The sequence below is a fragment of the Globicephala melas genome, chromosome 3 (genome assembly GCF_963455315.2).
Source record: "Globicephala melas chromosome 3, mGloMel1.2, whole genome shotgun sequence".
Classification (NCBI taxonomy): Eukaryota; Metazoa; Chordata; class Mammalia; order Artiodactyla; family Delphinidae; genus Globicephala; species Globicephala melas.
Window position 1 is genome coordinate 32,176,016 of NC_083316.1, and position 19,718 is coordinate 32,195,733.

Sequence of the window (19,718 nt, forward strand, 5' to 3'; positions counted from 1 at the left end):
GGCTCAGGGGACTGGGTAGGCGGTGGCTGTGTCATCTTGGCTGCACCAAGTTATACAATATAGGAAGAACAGATCTGGAGAAGGATGATGACTTCACTTTGGGTCAGGTGGCATTTGAGATGCCACACATGTTGAGTCATTAGCAGAGGGTATTGAGAGTGACAGAAAATACCCAGAGAGGGCGGGCAGAGGGAGAGGGAGGTAAATGATGGTGCTTTGAGTGTTACCAAAATGGAAGACATTTGGTAACAAGAAGGAATTGTTACAGGCACAGGGAGGAAAACCAGGGAAGGATGGCATTGCAGAAATCAAGGGAAGATTGTCAAGTGCTATTGAGAAGATTAAGAGGATTCCATTATGTTTGGCAATTAGGAGTCATTTTTAGAATGTTTTCCTGAATAGATTTCATAAAAGGAAATAAGATATACTAGTGGAATGATAGCTATGACTTTTCATGTTCTTGGTTTGTGTGTGTGTGTGTGTGTGTGTGTGTGTATGTGTGTGTGTGTGTGTGTGTGTGTGTGTGTTTTAAGCATTAGGATTCCTTAAAAGCAAGGAGAAGGTTAGGGTCCTTTGAATCTGCCCTTGTACATTGATATGGTCCAGCAATCACTCTATTTGTGGCTGGAAGGGCAGGTGAGATCTTGACTGGTCTTTTATGAGGTGATCTTTGTGCAAACCTCTTGAGAGAGCTTCATGCTTTGAGTGCCAGAAAGCAGCTAGATAGCCTCTTAAAATGATATGTTTTCTGATTTTAGGGTATGTGAGAACAAAAATGGACTTCTTAAGACAAGGAACCCTCGAGTTTTATGTAAGAACCACGTTTGATATATATAAATGTTTTATCCTGAATCCACCTTAATAAAAAAAAACTAGATAATAACAGCTTTAAAATAGAATCATGTGATTTGGGAGTACTCCATTTCACAATTTAATGGTCAAAGGATTAGTCATCCCTTCAATGGAGGAGTTTCAAATGATTTATAGCCACCTCGAAGAGGTTTATATTAGGAAAATATTTTACATGCCTAGTGGATGAATATAACTCACTCAAACTTTGCATGATTTGCCGTTTAAAATTTTGTCTTAAAATATGGAAAAACTGACACAAACATGCTTGTGGTTTTCAAGAGTATTTCGTGAGAGAATAAGAATTGGTATTTGTTCCTGAAGGAATTGCTCTAGTAGAGCATGAAGATCTAAGGAACACACATTTCTGAACACTTTAAATGACTTTTACCTCTCTAAACCACAGCAAGGGCAAAGTGAAGTTGAATGACAATAACACAACAATAATAGCAATAACAACAAAAATAAAAGAAGGACCTTCTTCATCACCAGTGATCAGTTGGCTCACTAGGTTGGATGACGGAGATTAGCCCTATTAGATATCAGAATATATTATACAATAATAATTGAAACGGTATGACACTGCAAAAATAAGATACAGATGGCTCAGAAGAGAGCCATAATATATGATAATCTAAAAATAACAAAAATAGGGAAACAGAATATGCAAATAGATATTATTTTAACTTCACAGTGAATTACTTCTGTAAGTCAAAATAAGTGGCAAATAGACTGTAAAATTAAAAGGAGGGCTTCCCTGGTGGCGCAGTGGTTGAGGCTCCACCTGCCGATGCAGGGGACACGGGTTCGTGCCCTGGTCCGGGAAGATCCCACATGCCGCGGAGCGGCTGGGCCCGTGAGCCATGGCCGCTGAGCCTGCGCGTCCGGAGCCTGTGCTCCGCAACGGGAGAGGCCGCAACAGTGAGAGGCCCGCGTACCACAAAAAAAAAAAAAATTAACCTAATGTAACTGAGAGTGTTCAATAGTAATTGAAGAAAATTTATTTAAAATGGTTCTTTAATATTGTCTTATTTATTAAGTAATTAACCTGAAAAATGTAAAAATCCCATTCTGTCAGTGTATATACAGTACTAACAAATTCATTTATTTATTTTTTGATTACCTTTAGGACTTTAAGAAAATCATCCAGATTCAGAAAACAACTATCAATTATATGCATGAAAATGTTTATTGCAATTTTTCTAATTGGAAGAATCCTGGCTGTAACCAAAATATCTAAGTAAATTATGATATCTTAACGTCATGGAATGTGTTGCAATCGTTAAAAGAACTGTGAGCAACATGTAACAACATGGAAGAATGTTCATGAATTACCTTTAAGTGAAAAAATGCTATGACAATTATGTAAGTATATATATATATATATATATATATATATATATATATATTCACTTGTAGATAAAGAATGAATGGGGCTTCCCTGGTGGCACAGTGGTTGAGAGACCGCCTGCCGATGCAGGGGACACAGGTTCATGCCCCGGTCCGGGAGGATCCCACATGCCATGGAGCGGCTGGGCCCGTGAGCCATGGCCGCTGAGCCTGCGCGTCCGGAGCCTGTGCTCCACAACAGGAGAGGCCACAACAGTGAGAGGCCCGCGTACCGCACAAAAAAACAAATGAATGGTCATATGATATAAGGGAAATAGTTATGACTGTATTATTTCTCTTTTCAAATTTCTTTTATTTTGCATAACAGACACAAAAAGAAAAAAAATCCATTGTGCACAGGAGAAGAGGCAAGGAAGCAGAAGTCAACCAACATAAATTCATTCTGAATTTTTTAGAAAACGTCGAAGCATATATCTTAAGAGAAAGGCTCCTAGCAACAATTTAGTACAGTTAACTAGTAATCTGATACTAACCTACTAACAGCCACCTAGAGAAAGATAGACTCATTTTAACTTTATGAAACAAAACAGTAAGTTCCCATCATGCCCTACCTCTAGGCTGTGCTAGTGCCATTTCTTTGTAGCCTAGAGAGTCAGCCAGGTGAAATGGTTTAGGCAGAGGCCCTGGAGCCAGTCTGGGTTTGGTTTTTAGTTCTACCACTTACTTGCTCGTTGCAAATTGTTTAGTTTCCTTTGGTTTCCAGATCCATAAAATGGAGTAAAAGTAGTATATCTCCCAGAGTTGTAAGAATTTAATGAACTGCTATTTTTAAAACACAGCACAGTGTCTGGCATATAGGAAGCACTTACTAAGATGTTAGCTATTGTCACTATATTTCTTATTTCCTTAGTACAAAATTTGAAAAATGATTCAAACCTCGATATAGCTCCGGACAGTGCTATACTAAAAGGAGGAAGATAGAAACAATCCATTTTTCTAGTCCTAAAGAAACGTACACTTTTATTGCCAAGATTATCTAGCCTATTAATCTATTATTTGAGATTCCCTGAAAGTTTTTGATAGGAACAAGTAAGATGTTTCTATAAAATCAGGAAGCCACTTAAAAATTTACAGTGCAAAAAAGTGAACTCATAGAAACTCCTTGAAGTAGATTTATTAAAGATAATTCTCGAATATGAGTAAAGAATATTTCTTTTTGCTCTTAAAGAATCAAAAATCTAGTTTTATTTCCATGAAATAAAAATGTCGATAAAAACTTCCAATACCCATCTAGGGAACCTGAACCTTCCCTGCTCTGCAGAGACTATACCAATTACTCATTATGAACCCTTGGGAAATGTCAATGACAAAATCTAAGATAAAACTGCGTGAGCTGAGAGGTTGGCTTACAGTTTCTGAAATAAGAATTCTGTGTTATAATCTCTGTGTTTCCCATGATTTAGCAAAAATGGATTGGCACGTATACACTCATTTCTGTCTCAAGTGAGAATTTTGTTTTAAACTATGTAGTTACTAATTAAATCAGGAAGATATTTACTTTAATCAGATTAGGCTCATGTAAAATTATGAGTCAAACAGCAAACATGTATTGGCAGCTTAAGGTATGCAAGATAGCATGGAAGGATGCAAAATAACTGGGGAGAAAATGCATTTGAATATTAGAGGTGCTTGATGAGAATTTCAAGGCATTGACAAGAGAAATGCTGAAGGCATGGCAAGTCAAGGGGGATTAAGAGTGGGGTAATATAGTCTGAAGTCAGGGAGCCTGATTCCTCCAGCTCCATTTTTCGTTCTCAAGACTGCTTTGGCTATTTGGGGTCTTTTGTCTTTCCATACAAATTGTGAAATTTTTTGTTCTAGTTCTGTGAAAAATGCCAGTGGTAGTTTGATAGGGATTGCATTGAATCTGTAGATTGCTTTGGGTAGTAGAGTCATTTTCACAATGTTGATTCTTCCAATCCAAGAACATGGTATATCTCTCCATCTGTTTGTATCGTCTTTAATTTCTTTCATCAGTGTCCTATAATTTTCTGCATACAGGTCTTTTGTCTCCTTAGGTAGGTTTATTCCTAGATATTTTATTCTTTTTGTTGCAATGGTAAATGGGAGTGTTTTCTTAATTTCACTTACAGATTTTTCATCGTTAGTATATAGGAATGCCAGAGATTTCTGTGCATTAATTTTGTATCCTGCTACTTTACCAGATTCATTGATTAGCTCTAGTAGTTTTCTGGTAGCATCTTTAGGATTCTCTATGTATAGTATCATGTCATCTGCAAACAGTGACAGCTTTACTTCTTCTTTTCCGATTTGGATTCCTTTTATTTCTTTTTCTTCTCTGATTGCTGTGGCTAAAATTTCCAAAACTATGTTGAATAATAGTGGTGAGAGTGGGCAACCTTGTCTTGTTCCTGATCTTCGTGGAAATGCTTTCAGTTTTTCACCATTGAGGACGATGTTGGCTGTGGGTTTGTCATATATGGCCTTTATTATGTTGAGGAAAGTTCCCTCTGTGCCTACTTTCTGTAGGGTTTTTATCATAAATGGGTGTTGAATTTTGTCAAAAGCTTTTTCTGCATCTATTGAGATGATCATATGGTTTTTCTCCTTCAATTTGTTAATATGGTGTATCACATTGATTGATTTGCGTATATTGAGAAAAAAAAAAAAAGGTCATGAAGAACCTAGGGGTAAGAAGGGAATAAAGACACAGACCTACTAGAGAATGGACTTGAGGATATGGGGAGGGGGAAGGGTAAGCTGTGACAAAGTGAGAGAGTGGCATGGACATCTATACACTACCAAACATAAAATAGCTAGCTAGTGGGAAGCAACTGCGTAGCACAGGGAGATCAGCTCGGTGCTTTGTGACCAACTAGAGGGGTGGGATTGGGAGGGTGGGAGGGAGGGAGATGCAGGAGGGAAGAGATATGGGAATATATGTATATGTATTACTGATTCACTTTGTTATAAAGCAGAAACTAACACACCATTGTAAAGCAATTATACTCCAATAAAGATGTTAAAAAAAAAAAAAAGAGTGGGGTAAGAGTGAAAGGTGGAAGGTTTCTCGAAGGAAGAAAATGGGAGCCATGCATTAAAGGAAGGGTCAGAGCTGGTTGGCCAGAGCAGAAAGTGGAGAAGTAGCACAAGTATTGCTACAAGAGGCACATATGGAAGATCTTAAACTCTCTGTAGTGATATGTCTAGAAAAATAATTACTAAAATGTTAACTGCGTTTTTTTTTTCAGATAGTGAAATTTTTACTTTCTCTACATTTTCCTATACTTTCTCTACATTTTCCTTTACTTTCTCTACATTTTTGGAAAATATTCATCATCATGATGCATCTCACTTTTATAAGAGGGGAAAACAATAAAGCTACATACTTTTAGAGGAAAAAACATTTTTTGCTGATATCTCAGTGGATAAATGGAAGCTGTATAAATAAATGCACTGGTTAAGAATATAAAAAGTGGAGTATTGTACTAAAATACTCAGCTCCCTTTGCCCAGTTTTTTGACCTTAAACTTTTTACCCCACTTTTTATTATGAAAAATTGCAAGCATGTCCAAAAGTTGAAATTGGAATTGAAAGTGAATGCCAAAATACATCCCCCCTCCCCAGATTCTACAATTGTTTGCATTTTGCTATTCTTGCTTTTGCTTTATATCTATTCAATTATCCATTCATCTTTGTTTTTTGATGCATTTCAAAGTGAGCTGCAGACATGTATACCCTGTTTGATACTAAATTTTATCCACCCACCAATTCCCTCTGCACACATACACTAGTCCAGAACCTTCCAGCCGGCTGTTATGCACTGAAATCTGATCTCATTTCCCATATCTAGACACAGCTTCCAATCCAAACACATCCCAAATCAGCTGATAACCCAGAAGGCAGTTTGCCAAACTTTACCCTGACTGTTTCTATATATCCAGAACTATGTAATTTATTCAACTCATAGGATATTAAAGCCAGAAAGGGAAACTATCTGCTCTGGGGTCAGCAACTCCAACCTTTCCAGGAACTAAGCAGGTAGTATAAAATGTGGGTGTCTCCTGTAAGATAATCCAGTGGATCTGATAACGAAGACTGACCCGCCTCCATGTGGGGAGGCGACAAGGAGCAGCAGAATGACCCAGGGAGTTGAGAAAACAGAATTAACACTGGGGCAAGGCTTCCAGCCTCAGCCTGTGGTTCCAAGGGCCTGGCATTTTAACCACAGCTCCCTTTTTGTCTCCTCTGAGGGCCTAGGACACCTCTTAAAGGCACGTATTTGTTAGAATAACTGAAAGTGTACGCTGTTAAGTAGAATCTTTCTTTACTTAAAAGTATTTATGGATGCAGTATTTATTGCCTCTCAGTTAAACACAGACCTTAATGGTACAAACAGTAGCACAGATATTATAAATGCAATGATGTGATATATGTCTAGTTTTTGCACGTTGCTTGCCCAAGAAGGCAATATTCCCCCACTTCTGGTGGATTGACTACCTGTCTGTAATGAACCCAAAGAAGAGAGAAACCAGTTTTCTCACTGATCAAAGGGTAGATGTAGCGTCATTTCTCAGAAATGTGCCTGCATATATATATATTTTTTTTCTTGGTCTGTGTGGCTTACAAATTAAATAGAAGGCGTTACCGTGTGGAAGTGGGGAAGAACGGTGAGAAAAATGGGATGTAGAAGGGTCAAGATGTATAGAAACTATGTCTGGTTTTTCATGCCCATTAGCCACCTAGACATGGTTATTTGGCCTACTTTCTGGAACTTCCTCTCTCTCTCCTTGCCCTGCTTATCAAATTCAACCAGTGTTTGCTCAGGTTGGCTAACTTTTACATCTACTGAGAACTGAAACCATCTATTGATACTTTTCACATGTGCAGTAGCTACAGGTGGACGTTGCTTAGCAATCAGAAGTTACAACAATTCTACCCTCACAGTCTTTTCTTTGTATGCTTGATAATTAACAAGAGATAGTTTGGAAACTTCCCCCTCCCCCAACCCCCCTCCCCACCCCGGGAAACTAATTTAAACAGTGTGTATCTCAGCCTTACTGTGTTGGTATAGCTAGTTCTGCTACTAAAAAAAAATTCCACCCAGGCCTGAAACGCTGTCTCATGCAGTTGTGGGTACATGTGATAAAATTAGTTTCTTTTGGGTGAATGTTCTCTTGTGATAAAGTAAACTCAACTCCTTTTCTTCCAAAGTTATAATGAATAAAATTGCCAGTAGTTCTTTTGGACTATGCCCATACATTGATAAATCGAAATGTATTAATGTAAGTTAAACCTCCTAAATGTCTATCTAGTAAAGGGTTTTTACAAGATTTCACATGAATTCTTTCAACTTAATGTCTGTCATAGATCAAATTCAGCAGATGTTTATTTCAACTCCACTTCTTTTGATTTCTACCAGGATTTACATAAGGATTGAATTTATTGTTGGCTTATCAGTTTTTGTAGCTCAAAACTGACTACAGACCAGTGATTCTGAGCTGTGGTTTTACAATCTCACTAGCTGGTTTTAAAAGCCATATAGTAAAATTCTGAACATGTTAATTAAAAACGTTACTTTTTATTGAATTAATATTTAAAAGAGCATATAGCATTTTGAGGAAAAAGTGAGTCATAGAAAGCAAAAGTTCCCAATATGAAAAAAAGAGAAAAATTCTTTAAATGCTTTTACAATTCCCATCCTCAAAACACTAATTTTGGCTGGTTTGTTTTGCAAGTTCTTTGCATATTTTGCTTATAAAATAAATAAATAACTTAGAAAAATTTTGTGTAGCTTTTGCTATGCAACAGGCATTATTCTGAAGACATTCATTTGTAAACCTAAATAAGCCTCATAACAACCTTACTAAGTAGTAGGTATAGTTATTCATTTTTTACACATAGGGAAACCAAGGCACAGAGAGGGTAAATTGATCAAAGTCACATAGCTGAAAATGGGCAGCACTGAGATTCAAATAAGGAAGTCCAACTCCAGACCAGACTCACTTTAAACTCTATTCACTAGAAGTTTACCAGTTTCCACTTAGAGTTCCCGAAACACTGGGTAAGACTTGGCATAAGTGATCATCAAAATGGGTTAAGCAATAAATAAATAACTAAAGCAAACTTTGGATGTTTGAATCATTCAGGGAACTTAAAAAAAAACAGTAGCTGACCCCCACCCAGGCCAGCCTGAATCAATATCTCTGGGGTGGGGCTTATGTAACTGTGTATTTTAAAGTCAAACAGCCGATTCCAATGTGCTGCCAGATCGAGAGCCACTGATCAAAACTTCTAGCTAAGTCTTAGTACAGGGGATCTAAAACTTGAGCATGCATCAGAATCACTTGGAGAGCACGTTAATACACAAGCGGCTGGGTCTGACTCCCAGAACTTACTCAGTCTTGGGTGGAGCCCAAAGATTTCCGTTAAGTTCCCAGTTCAATGATGTTGATGCTGCTGGTTTAGTGACCACACTTTGAAAACTACTGTCTTAATAAGCTGGGATAGGGATAAAGGTGGGTAATAGAGACCTGGAGGAAACTGGACTAATTCTAGTATCTCATCAGCCCTGATGCTGACATATTTCCACTACTTTGTTGATTTACCCAATAACACTGACTGAGGATGAGAGAAGAAAAGAAAAAGGAAAAATATGAAGCTAAAGGGAAGTGAGGGAAAAGATAGAAGAGGAATTAACTTCTTCAGTAAACTAAAATTTGTGGATTTCTCACCGACCTAATCACCTGTCAATGATAGAATATGAAATGAGAAAATTTAACGATAGTGACACTCAAAAAGAAATGCACCTTTCTATGTCAGAAGCAGAAAAGAAACATAAAATAGTGAGTGAGACTGGAAGACTGGAGGGCTGGCAAGGCGGGCTGTTGGTTTAGGGTACAGAAGTATTTATTAATTCAGCTCCTATAGGTAATCTGAGAACCTGAGCTATAGTCACTCTTTGAAACCAAGGGCAAGGACAGTTATGCTTTTTTCCCATCCTTAGCACCATGAAAGGAGACCAAATGATCAATGCTAAGAATTGCCTGGGGATAGACCAGCAGTTCTCAACTGAGGATGAGAACATGGCAAGGGAAGGGGGGGAGCACATTTTGTAATATCTGGAAATGCTTTGTGTTGTCACAATGAGGGGGACAAGGGTGCTACTGGATCTAGTGGGTTGGGACCAGAGATTCTGCGAAACATCCTACAATGCAGAAAAGTGCTAAAGCTGAGAAATGCTGGGCTAGAACCAGGATCTGGACCAAGATGCCAGTTGACTTAGTAATGAATATACTAGATGTGCCAAATTATTGTGGGCCTGTATCAGCTGTCAATACAGACCTGGTTCTGGGCTGGAGGAACCTCAGAAAGACGTAGTAGAGGTAAGCACAATATTAGAGATGGCAGATAGAAAGCGAAAACTAAGCAATCAACCAAAAAACCTTCTCAGATGGGTCTACAACACAATTCCAAACTACAGGAAGAAGACTATTAATAAGAAATAAAAACACAATGAAATCAACAATTGAAAGATGGGTTTACCTCAAATTAAATTAAAATAATAGAACAATCTGAAAGTGACCTTAAGAATTTAGGATATATCAAGAAAAAGAATGAATAATACCTATAGAAGAGCATAAGAATATTTGAAACAAAAATGGGCAGACATTAGGCAAAAACAGGTGATTATCAAAAGCAACCAATTTTAAAGACTGGAGATAAAAACTTAACCATTGAAACATAAATTCAATATATGGGATAAAATATGGTTTGGACACAGATAGGATGAGCAACTATCCTGGTCTGTCTGGGACTGAGAAGTTTCTAGGGCATGGGACGTTAGTGCTAAAACTGGGAAAGTGCTGGGCAAACTGAGACAATTGGTCATCCTAGACACAGATGAAGAAAAACTTAGTGAACTGGAAGAAAAAGTTGATAAACTGATTTAGCATTCATCACAGAGGAACACAGATAAACAAATTTGGAAGAGAAGTTAAAATCACGTAGGATAGATTGAGTCTATCTAGCTTTTACCTAACAGGGATTCTAAAGAAACAAACTAGGAAGGAGGAAATGGTAGAGTAATAGTTTTTGAAGAAATAGTAGCTGAGAATCTTTTAGAATTGAAGAAAATCATTAGATTTTACGTCAGGGGTTGGCAACTACAGTCCATGGGCCAAATCCAGGCTGCCACCTGTGTTTATAAATAAAGTTTTATTGGAACACAGCCACAGCCATTTGTTTATGCCATGTCTACAGCTGCTTTCATCTACAAAGATAGAGCTGAATAGTTGTAACAGAGACCACAAAACCTACAAAGCCTAAAATATTTACTATCTGGCTCTTCACAGAAATGTTGTAGATCCCTGCTTTAAATTGCTACTCTGAGTACCAAGCAGGATAAATAAAAATCAGTTCACATGTCTATGAAGCATAGTAAAGCTGCAAAACACAAAGACAAAGAGACATCTTGAAAGGAATGACAGAATATCACCTACAAGGTAAGACAATTAGACTTGATAGCATACAATTCTGCAACACTAGAAGGCAGAAGCCAATGGGGTAAGTCTGTAAAGTGCTGAGGAAAAGTAACTACCAATTTAGAATATTTATATACGGCTAAACAATCATTTAAGAGTGAAGTCAAAATGAAAGTGTTTTCAGTTATACAAAACCCAATATACATTGCAGTATATAATATTACTCTTCTTCCAAATGGGTATCCATCTCTGCTATTACCCTGAATGCATAAAAATTATACATCCCTACATCTCTGTCCTGTTTAGCTGAGGCATGACTATGCAACTTATTTTGGCTGATTAAATGTGAGTAAAAGTGAAGTATATCTCTTCCAAGCAAAAGTGCGTTTTGTTTAGGTTCTTGCTGTGTTTGGGAGAATATTAACAGAAATACTAAATAGTTGTAGAAATTGTTAGAAAATAGGTAAGAGCATGTGTACTTGGGTAAGAAGATATATGAATCCAGAGCACAAGAGTAAGATGTAAGAAACAGTGATAAACATGGAGTTTTACGAAGTACATGGACCAGTATGACAGAGTTAAGAGCTTAGAAGCAGAGTCACACATATGTGGGAAATGGACATATGACAAAGGAGGCAACAGAAAGAAGTAGGGGAAAGAAACAGACTAAAATAAATGGTACTTGACAATTGGTTATCCATTGGGAATATATTAGATGCCTACCTCACACCACAAGTATAAATAAAGTCCTGATTATTAAAGACCTAAATATGAAAAGCAAATCTTTAAAATATTTAGAGAAAAGGTTAGGAAAACAGCTTTAACATTTGAGAGTAGGGAATAACTTTTTTCAAAACGACATCAAAGCAGAAATTATAGACTTATTGTAAAATTTGACAGCATTAAGATTGAAAACTTCTGTATAAAAAAGAGACACTAAAAATAAAGTAAAAAAGAAGCCATAGATTCAGAGCATAAAATTAGCAATGCACTAACTGACATAGAATTAATGCCTAGAATATATAAGGAATTCCCGTAAATCAACGTGAAAAGATAATCTGTAAGAAAATGAACATAGCACATGAGGCGAATTTACAGAAGAGTTACCTGAACAGTCAATAAGCTTATGAAAACACATTCCATCTTAGTAATAATCAGGAAAATTGAAACCAAAATGAAGTAGAGTTTTGCTATGCCGACAAGGGCTTAATTTCCAAAATAGACAGACAGCTCATACAGCTCAACATCAAAAAAACAAACAACCCAATCAAAAAATGGGCAGAAGACCTAAAAAGACATTTCTCCAAAGAAGACGCAGATGACCAACAAGCACATGAAAAGATGCTCAATATCTCTAATTATTAGAGAAATGCAAATAGTATGGAGTTTTCTGAAAAAACTAAAAATAGATTTACCATATCATCCAGCCATCCCACTCCAGGGCAAATATCCAGAAAAGACGAAAACTCTAATTCAGAAAGATACATACACACCGATGTTCTTAGCGGCACTATTTACAATAGCCAAGACATGGAAGCAGCCTAAATGTCCATTGACAGATGAATGGATAAAGAAGATGTGATATATCTGTATCTATATCTAATAGAATATTACTCAGTAATAAAAAAGAATGAAATAATGCCATTTGCAGCAACATGGATGGACCTAGAAATTATCATACTAAGTGAAGTAAGTCAGATAAAGACAAGTTTTTATGATATCACTTATATGTGGAATCTAAAAAAATAATACAAATCAACTTATTTACAAAACAGAAACAGGCTCACAGATATAGAAAACAAACTTATGGTTTACCAAAGGGGAAAGGAGGGGAAGGGATAAATTAGGAGTTTGGGATTAACAAATACACACCATTGTATATAAAATAAATAAACAACAAGGATTTACTGTATAGCACAGGGAACTATATTCTGTATAGCACAGAATTTACTGTGAATTTATATTTACTGTATAGCACAGGGAACTGTAGCACAGGGAACTATAATATCTTGAAATAACCTATAATGGAAAAGATTTAGTTATATACATATATAACTAAATCACTTTGTTGTACACCTGAAACTAACACAGTATTGTAAATCAAGTATAGTTCAGTTAAAAAAATTTTTAAATGAAGTAGAGTTTTGCATATAATAAATTCTCAAAACTCTATCAATAAACTTGACAAAACCAAGTTTTTAGGGATGATGCAGAGAAATGGCAACTCTCATACAAGGTTGGCGAGAGATAAATTGATACAATGATTTTAGAGAACAATTTGCTAACATCCAGTAAATTTAAAGGTGCCCAGACCCTCTATGCAAAAGAACATTTATTCTAGTACTGTTCAAAATGGAAAATAATGACAGCGAATTCAACGTTGGAGAATAGATGAATAAATTGCAATATAATTACACAGAAATTCAATAGGTTGAACCAGAGCTGCATGGGTCCAAATGGATACATATTGAAAACATACCAATGTCGAGTGAAAGATTGCAAATGCAGAAATCATAAAAATAAACTGGGCAAAACAATATTATATAGTATCTTATGGATACAGGCAGATGAAATAAAAATATAAAAACATGGCGGAGAAGGCGAGACAGCACTATCAGAGCAGGTGTTCCTCTGCTTGTGGAAAGAGGGGTATGGAACTGGGAAGGGCAAAAAGAGGGCTTCAACTTTGCCTTTTTTAGTTTTGAAAAGATGGCAAAATGGCAATAATATGAAAAAATGGTAATATGTGTGGACTCTGGGTGGTGAGTATGTGAGCATTTGTTATGTTATTTGTTTCTTAACATACCATAGTATTTGAAAAAGAGAAGCACATGAGAAAGAAGGGGCAGATGGAATGCACCTCCAAGAATTAGGGAAGTGATATTGAAGTTACTAAATCCAGAGCTGGAGCCCCACACCCATTCGCTTCAAGAGCAAGTGTGTTGCACGTTTAGCAGCTGCTCATACGTGCTCTAAACAAGTGCCTCTCATTTCCTCCTACGCACATTTACCTGTGAATGAACGAGGTCTAGAATTTGAACCTCTCGCTCTTGGCTTAAAACTTGCTTGTCCATCGACAGATGAATGGATAAAGAAGATGTGGCACATGTATACAATGGAATATTACTCAGCCATAAAAAGAAACGAAATTGAGTTATTTGTAGTGAGGTGGATGGACCTAGAGTCTGTCATACAGGGTGAAGTAAGTCAGAAAGAGAAAAACAAATACTGTATGCTGACACATATATATGGAATTTAGGGAAACAAAGATGGTACTGACGAACCTAGTTGCAGGGCAGGAATAAAGAGGTAGACGTAGAGAATGGACTTGATGACATAGGGTGGAAGGCGAAGCTGGGGTGAAGTGAGAGTAGCATCGACATATATACACTATCGAATGTAAAATAGTTGGCTGGTGGGAAGCAGCTGCATAGCACAGAGAGATTAGCTCGGTGCTTTGTGACCACCTAGAGGGGTGGGATAGGGAGGGTGGGAGGGAGAGAGACGCAAGAGGGAGGGGATATATGTGTATGTATAGCTGATTCACTTTGTTATACAGCAGAAACTAACACACCATTGTAAAGCAATTATACTCCGATAAAGATGTTTTTTTTAAAAAAAAGAAAAACGTGGGACTCAAAAACAAAAAAAACTCGCTTGTCATAACAGAGGAGCTTTTTGTTTTTTTTTTAACATATTGGTACAGACCTTGCAGCAAAGGGGAAGCAGCCCCATTTTGCAGAAGCAGAGGATATAAATAGATCGAGAGTAGAGAGTAGGGGTGTACGTGAAGGGAGTGTGTGGAGGTGAGTCAATTTCTATTTGGGGACAGCAGTGTGTCATTCAGGACTGTGACTGACCCCCTCCAACTTATGTGATAAGCACAGGAATCACCGCTCTCCATGAAAGAAGTGACTTGGAACCCCAGCTTCCAGAGGGATTCTTCTAGCTCAGATTTTATTTTCTGATTTCCCTGGAACACCAGCTCTCAAGTGGACCTCCACTGCAGCCCCTCAAATTATTTGCGGGGCCCCAAACCCATCATCCCCCTCAGAAATCCTTCACAAATTAAACACTTGGCTGTGTTTAAATTTGGGGTCAAAATTTAAAGGATGAGGGAGAGAAAGGCAGTAGTGAAGCTCCACGCCATGGTCAAGGCTTCCTGGGAAGGATGCGCGTCACTTCAGAAGTAGCCCTCCCCTCAAAATGTGAATCGGATAATGACACTCACTCCTTCGCTTGGGAGCCTCCAACGGCTGCCCGGGTGAACAAAATAAGATGAAATTCCTTGTCATGGCCCTTGAGACCCTTCAATATGTGACTGCTGCCTGCTTCTAGAAACCACCTCTTTGCCTCTCTCCTCTTCTCTTGCTTTTCCTCCTGCCACCCTATCTTCTTGCAGGTGCAAGCTGTCCCCTGCCTCTTGTCTTTTGTCCCTGCCATTTCCTGTGCTTGAAATGGTCTTTCCTGCCACCTTCCCTGTGCCCAGCTTATTCTCGCTCTTCGGTGCCGCAATTCTCAACCTGCACCGGACACCACTTCCCCCGTTAAGGGTTCGAGTTAACTGGTCTTGGCTGGGGCCTTGAGAATGGGTATGATTTATAAGCTACTCACGCGATTCTAATGTGCAAGGAGGGTTGAGAACCAGCGCTGTAAGTATCACGACATCGAAGACCAGACCACTATCTAAAGAGGATGTTTCCTTCGTATATTCTATCTCAGTTCCTTATTTACCTCCTTCAGAGCTCACTGCCTGCTAGTCTACTTATCTGTTTACTTGAATTAACTTTCCGTCTTCCAGGGAACAGTGGTTCTCCAGGTGCGGTCCCTTGACTAGCAGCATCAGCATCACTCGGAACCTTACTAGAAACGCCAATTCCCAGGCTCCTTCCCCAACCCTCCAGGTGATTCAGATGCTTGCTAAAGTTGGACCCACTGCACTCAGTGTGAGCTCCAGGAAGCCAGGACCCACCTGTCTTCACCCTGCATTCTTGTCCAGCAGAGCCCAACGTGGAACAGGGCCTCAATAAACCCTCACTGAATAGTGATAACACATTTCTTTTGTTAGTTGCTCACGTGTGAACTGCCAGCTGACTGAAAGGAGCAAAACAAATGAATAAAACCCCCAAACCAATTTTTACTTCATTTCTTAAAACCTTCTAAGGTTTATTGATAAAAGATTTTTCCCCTCACTAACTGGGAACATACAAAAATTTGTGCATGATTCGATATCTGCCCCTCCCTCTTTTTCAGAAAATCTACAACTTGAAAGGTACCTAAACATACTTGTCGTGTGGACAGGTATCATTCTGTTATTTCCAGTTAAGGCTGTTAAGTGACATCATTTGTCTAAGGTCACAGATTAAGTCAATTTCCACAGGACCATCTGTTTGAGAAGTAGAATCTTACTGTCGCTGCCTTCTGCTTCTGAAATGTGGAATCATAAAGAACATTATGGAACACCTAGCCCACCCTCTACCTTAACTGAGCTGCTTGAGAGAGCTGGAAAGCCGAGTCAAGATCCCACTGCGGGTTATGGGGAGGCTGGGCCTGGAGCCCAGCACTCCTTGCCACCATGTAGCTAAAATCTATCATTCTTTATAGCTGATATCCTTGTCCTTACAAAACCCCACGTACTTTTCCACCTAATTCCCACAACTTTCTACAGTTCCTCTGCCAATAAGTTATACGAAGATGGTGATAACAGGTGAATTTCCCAATAACCACTTGGGCCATGATGTGGTTCCACTTTCTGATGCTCCCTTCCTGCACTCAGCCTGGAGCAGGCAGAGTTAGTCACACTAGTAACACAGCAGGAGAGCTTGGAGGGAAGGCGAGGCATTTGATCATTGAATCCCCCTCTCTAAACCCTGGGGTGGAGAATCACAAAACCAGGAACCCATTTAGTCTCTTATCCCAGTGGCTCTGCAAGATTTCAATAAAGTGAGCATTCTGAAAATAGGATATAATTCATAACGGTAATAGCAGAAGAAGTTACAACCACTGACTCCCAGATCAAACAGAGGTGGTCACCAGCCTGAGGAAAGGCCCCTGGCCCTCCTGAAAGCCAGTCCCGGGCTTTTCTAGGACCACCTTGCTGTCTTCCTCTGTACCTACTTTTTCTTGCATGCAGCGTAATGCAGAAAAACTCAGGCTCTGAGAGCAGACAGAATTGTGCTCAAATTCCAGAGGTGTGGACTCTGGAAATTCAGTAGCTGTGTGGCTGCGAGTAAGGGAATCACCCTTCCCAAGACTCAGTTTTCTCACCTAGGAAATAGGGACGATAGCAGTAACTAACTATTTGTAAGGATGGTTATAGGGATTTAATGAGATGGCGTATGTCAAGGCTCACAAATGCTAACTTCCATTGTATTCTCCTCTTTGTGTTCATTGAAGTCTTTATGCCTCCTTAGGAAATCATTTATTTGGGGCTGGAAAGAAAGAAACCAACATTCTTTCAGTGTCTGGCTGGGGCCTGCACTTTAATAGGTGCTTTGTAATCACAATTTTATTCACTCCTTAAAACAACCCTGCGAGATAGTTACTGCCATCATCATCAACATCTTCATCACGGTTGGACAAGGAAACAAACTCAGAGCTCAAGTGACTGTTGAAAAAAACATACAACTAGTAAGCAAAGCATAAGAAGCCAGGAATAGGGACTTCTCTGGTGGTTCAGTGGTAAAGAATCCGTCCTGTAACGCAGGGGACACGGGTTCGATCCCTCGTCAGGGAAATAAGATCCCACATGCCGTGTGGCAACTAAGCACACGTGACACAACTACTGAGCCGTTGTACCTCAACTAGAGAGCTTGCATGCTGCAAACCACGGAGCCCGTGCGCCACAACTAGAGAGAAGCCTGTGGGCCACAACAAAGAGCCTGTGTGCCGCAACGAAGACCTGATGCACCACCCCCCCACACAAAAAAAAGCCAGGAATATGGCCTTTTGACTGATCTATGATGTCTTCCAAGGAGAAAAAGTAGAAAGAGTTTTTTCCTTCTTGTAATATGCTATGTGCCTTTCTGTAACTTGTCGTAGAATGTCAGAGGCAATGTTAGGGAGAGAGAAATTAAAGGAAATCTACTTCCTCTTTAAGTATATCCTTGATATGCTACAAAGATAGGCATGTATATACCATAACTGCCACTGGCAAATTCATTTGCCATGCATTATATAGTAGGTAAACTTAAAATATATTGTTTAACAAGAGGGTAACTGTGTTCAGAGTCTAAATATATGTTTTTTCACCTACCTATTCTTCTACTAGTTCTGACAATGGAAAATTATAAGGCAATGTATATAAAAGAATGCTTATGACAGGCTTGTCTATATTACCATAAAGAAAGAAAAATAAAATAAGCAATCTCAATGTCCAGCTATATGGAACTAAAATAAATTATGGAATACAGTGCAGTCATTAAAAATGATTCATTATTAAAAATGCTATCATAACTCAGATATTATTCAAGATATTTTAAATTATAAAGCAAGTAAGGAAATAGTTTATAAAGTATGATAGTACTTGTAGAAAATTATAATTATAAGATATAGTTTTAAATGACAAAATTCTAAAGGGATCTGTATTAATTTAACAATGATTGCCCCCTAAGTGATAGAACTATAGAAAACAAGTATTGTGTCATTTCTTCATTTCTAAGAAATTTTCTTTAGTAATATGCGTTACTTTTGTAATAAGATGGTGATCTCTTAAGAAAACGTTATATGTAACACCAAACACACACTATCCAATTAAACCTCTCTCCTTTTTTTCTTCTATTACCATCTATTTTTCCCTAAGAAAATGCAAATTACCCTGTCAACCACAGTGCCCTTATTTATTTTTGAAGAGGATATCGTAATTAAGGTCAAGATCTTTTCTAAGAATCCTGGATCTGAAGACCGAGTTTGGAAACACTAGAGGGACTTGTAAATCCCATCTTGATAGGTGACCACCCTCCTCTACAGATGGGGCTGCAGGGACAGCCCACGGGCTACCGTTTCCTCTCTGTGGTATTCCCCTCCCCATGACTCTGCAAGTCTGACCTCATCTCTTCTCTCCTTCTCTTTCCTCTGTGGTGAGGTTACGTTCTCTCACCTCTGCCCTTTCCCCATTCTGGTGCAAGAGATTTTAGACTACATACTCATGCCATGAATCTTCCTACCCTCTCTATTCCAGAGCCTACAGTGCACTCCCTGCCCCACTGAGTACCTGCAGGGATCATTGCCTCAGTCCCCATCTTCCCACTGGGAGGTGGCAAAGGAAGTAATCCTCTTCATAACAAGAGAAGGGATAACCAATCTCTATCTTCTAGGGGCTGAGGAGTCTGGGAGGGGTGTGTGGGATAGAAAGTTGACTCTCTTCTAGACTCTGTGAATCTGAGAACACCACACGTATAAGAACACAGCCAATTATACAGCGAAATAATAGGAAACTGTAGCAGAATCTTAATGCTGTAGTTCAGCTACTTTATGGATTAAGCTAGTTTTTATGGTACACTGGGAACCCAGTCATGATTTTAAGTGCGCTCCACATAATGACTTTCAATTAACTTTGGAACACAACCTGTCCCTAAGGTTTGGACTACTTGGACTTTGCTTCTCTTAATTAAAATAATAAAATGCATTTTTCTAAACAAAAGAGCTCCTCTTGTAAAATTCACCATGTTGCCAAAATGGCACTCATCCTCAGCAATATTGCCCAACGTATATCACTAGAGTTCTCTTCAGGGCTCCAAAGTGCTCATAAAAGGAAACGACTGCACTTCTGGTTATAGCACCCAACCATCTTAAGAGGCAAGACAAAGAATGCAGCTTTTCTTTCTTTAAGGCATAGCTCTTCCTCTATTCTGAAGGCTAGAATCAGAAAAGGGAACTCTTGCAGCCACAGTCCCTCAGCTGATATAATAAAGCCTTAGCAGCTTTATAAGCAAATGGAAGTATGATGAGATAAGCGAAAATTCCAAAGGCTTGGAGGACCTGGCCGTGAAGCACTCCCACACCTCTCTGCTTTAT

General features: G+C 38.6%; 1 protein-coding gene across 5 annotated transcripts in view; it reads right to left on the minus strand.

Moving 5' to 3' along the window:
- The window catches only part of FYB1 (FYN binding protein 1), a 180,327-nt gene that overhangs the window by 160,450 nt on the left and 159 nt on the right, over positions 1-19,718 (minus strand). The gene's annotated exons all lie outside the window — the stretch shown is intronic.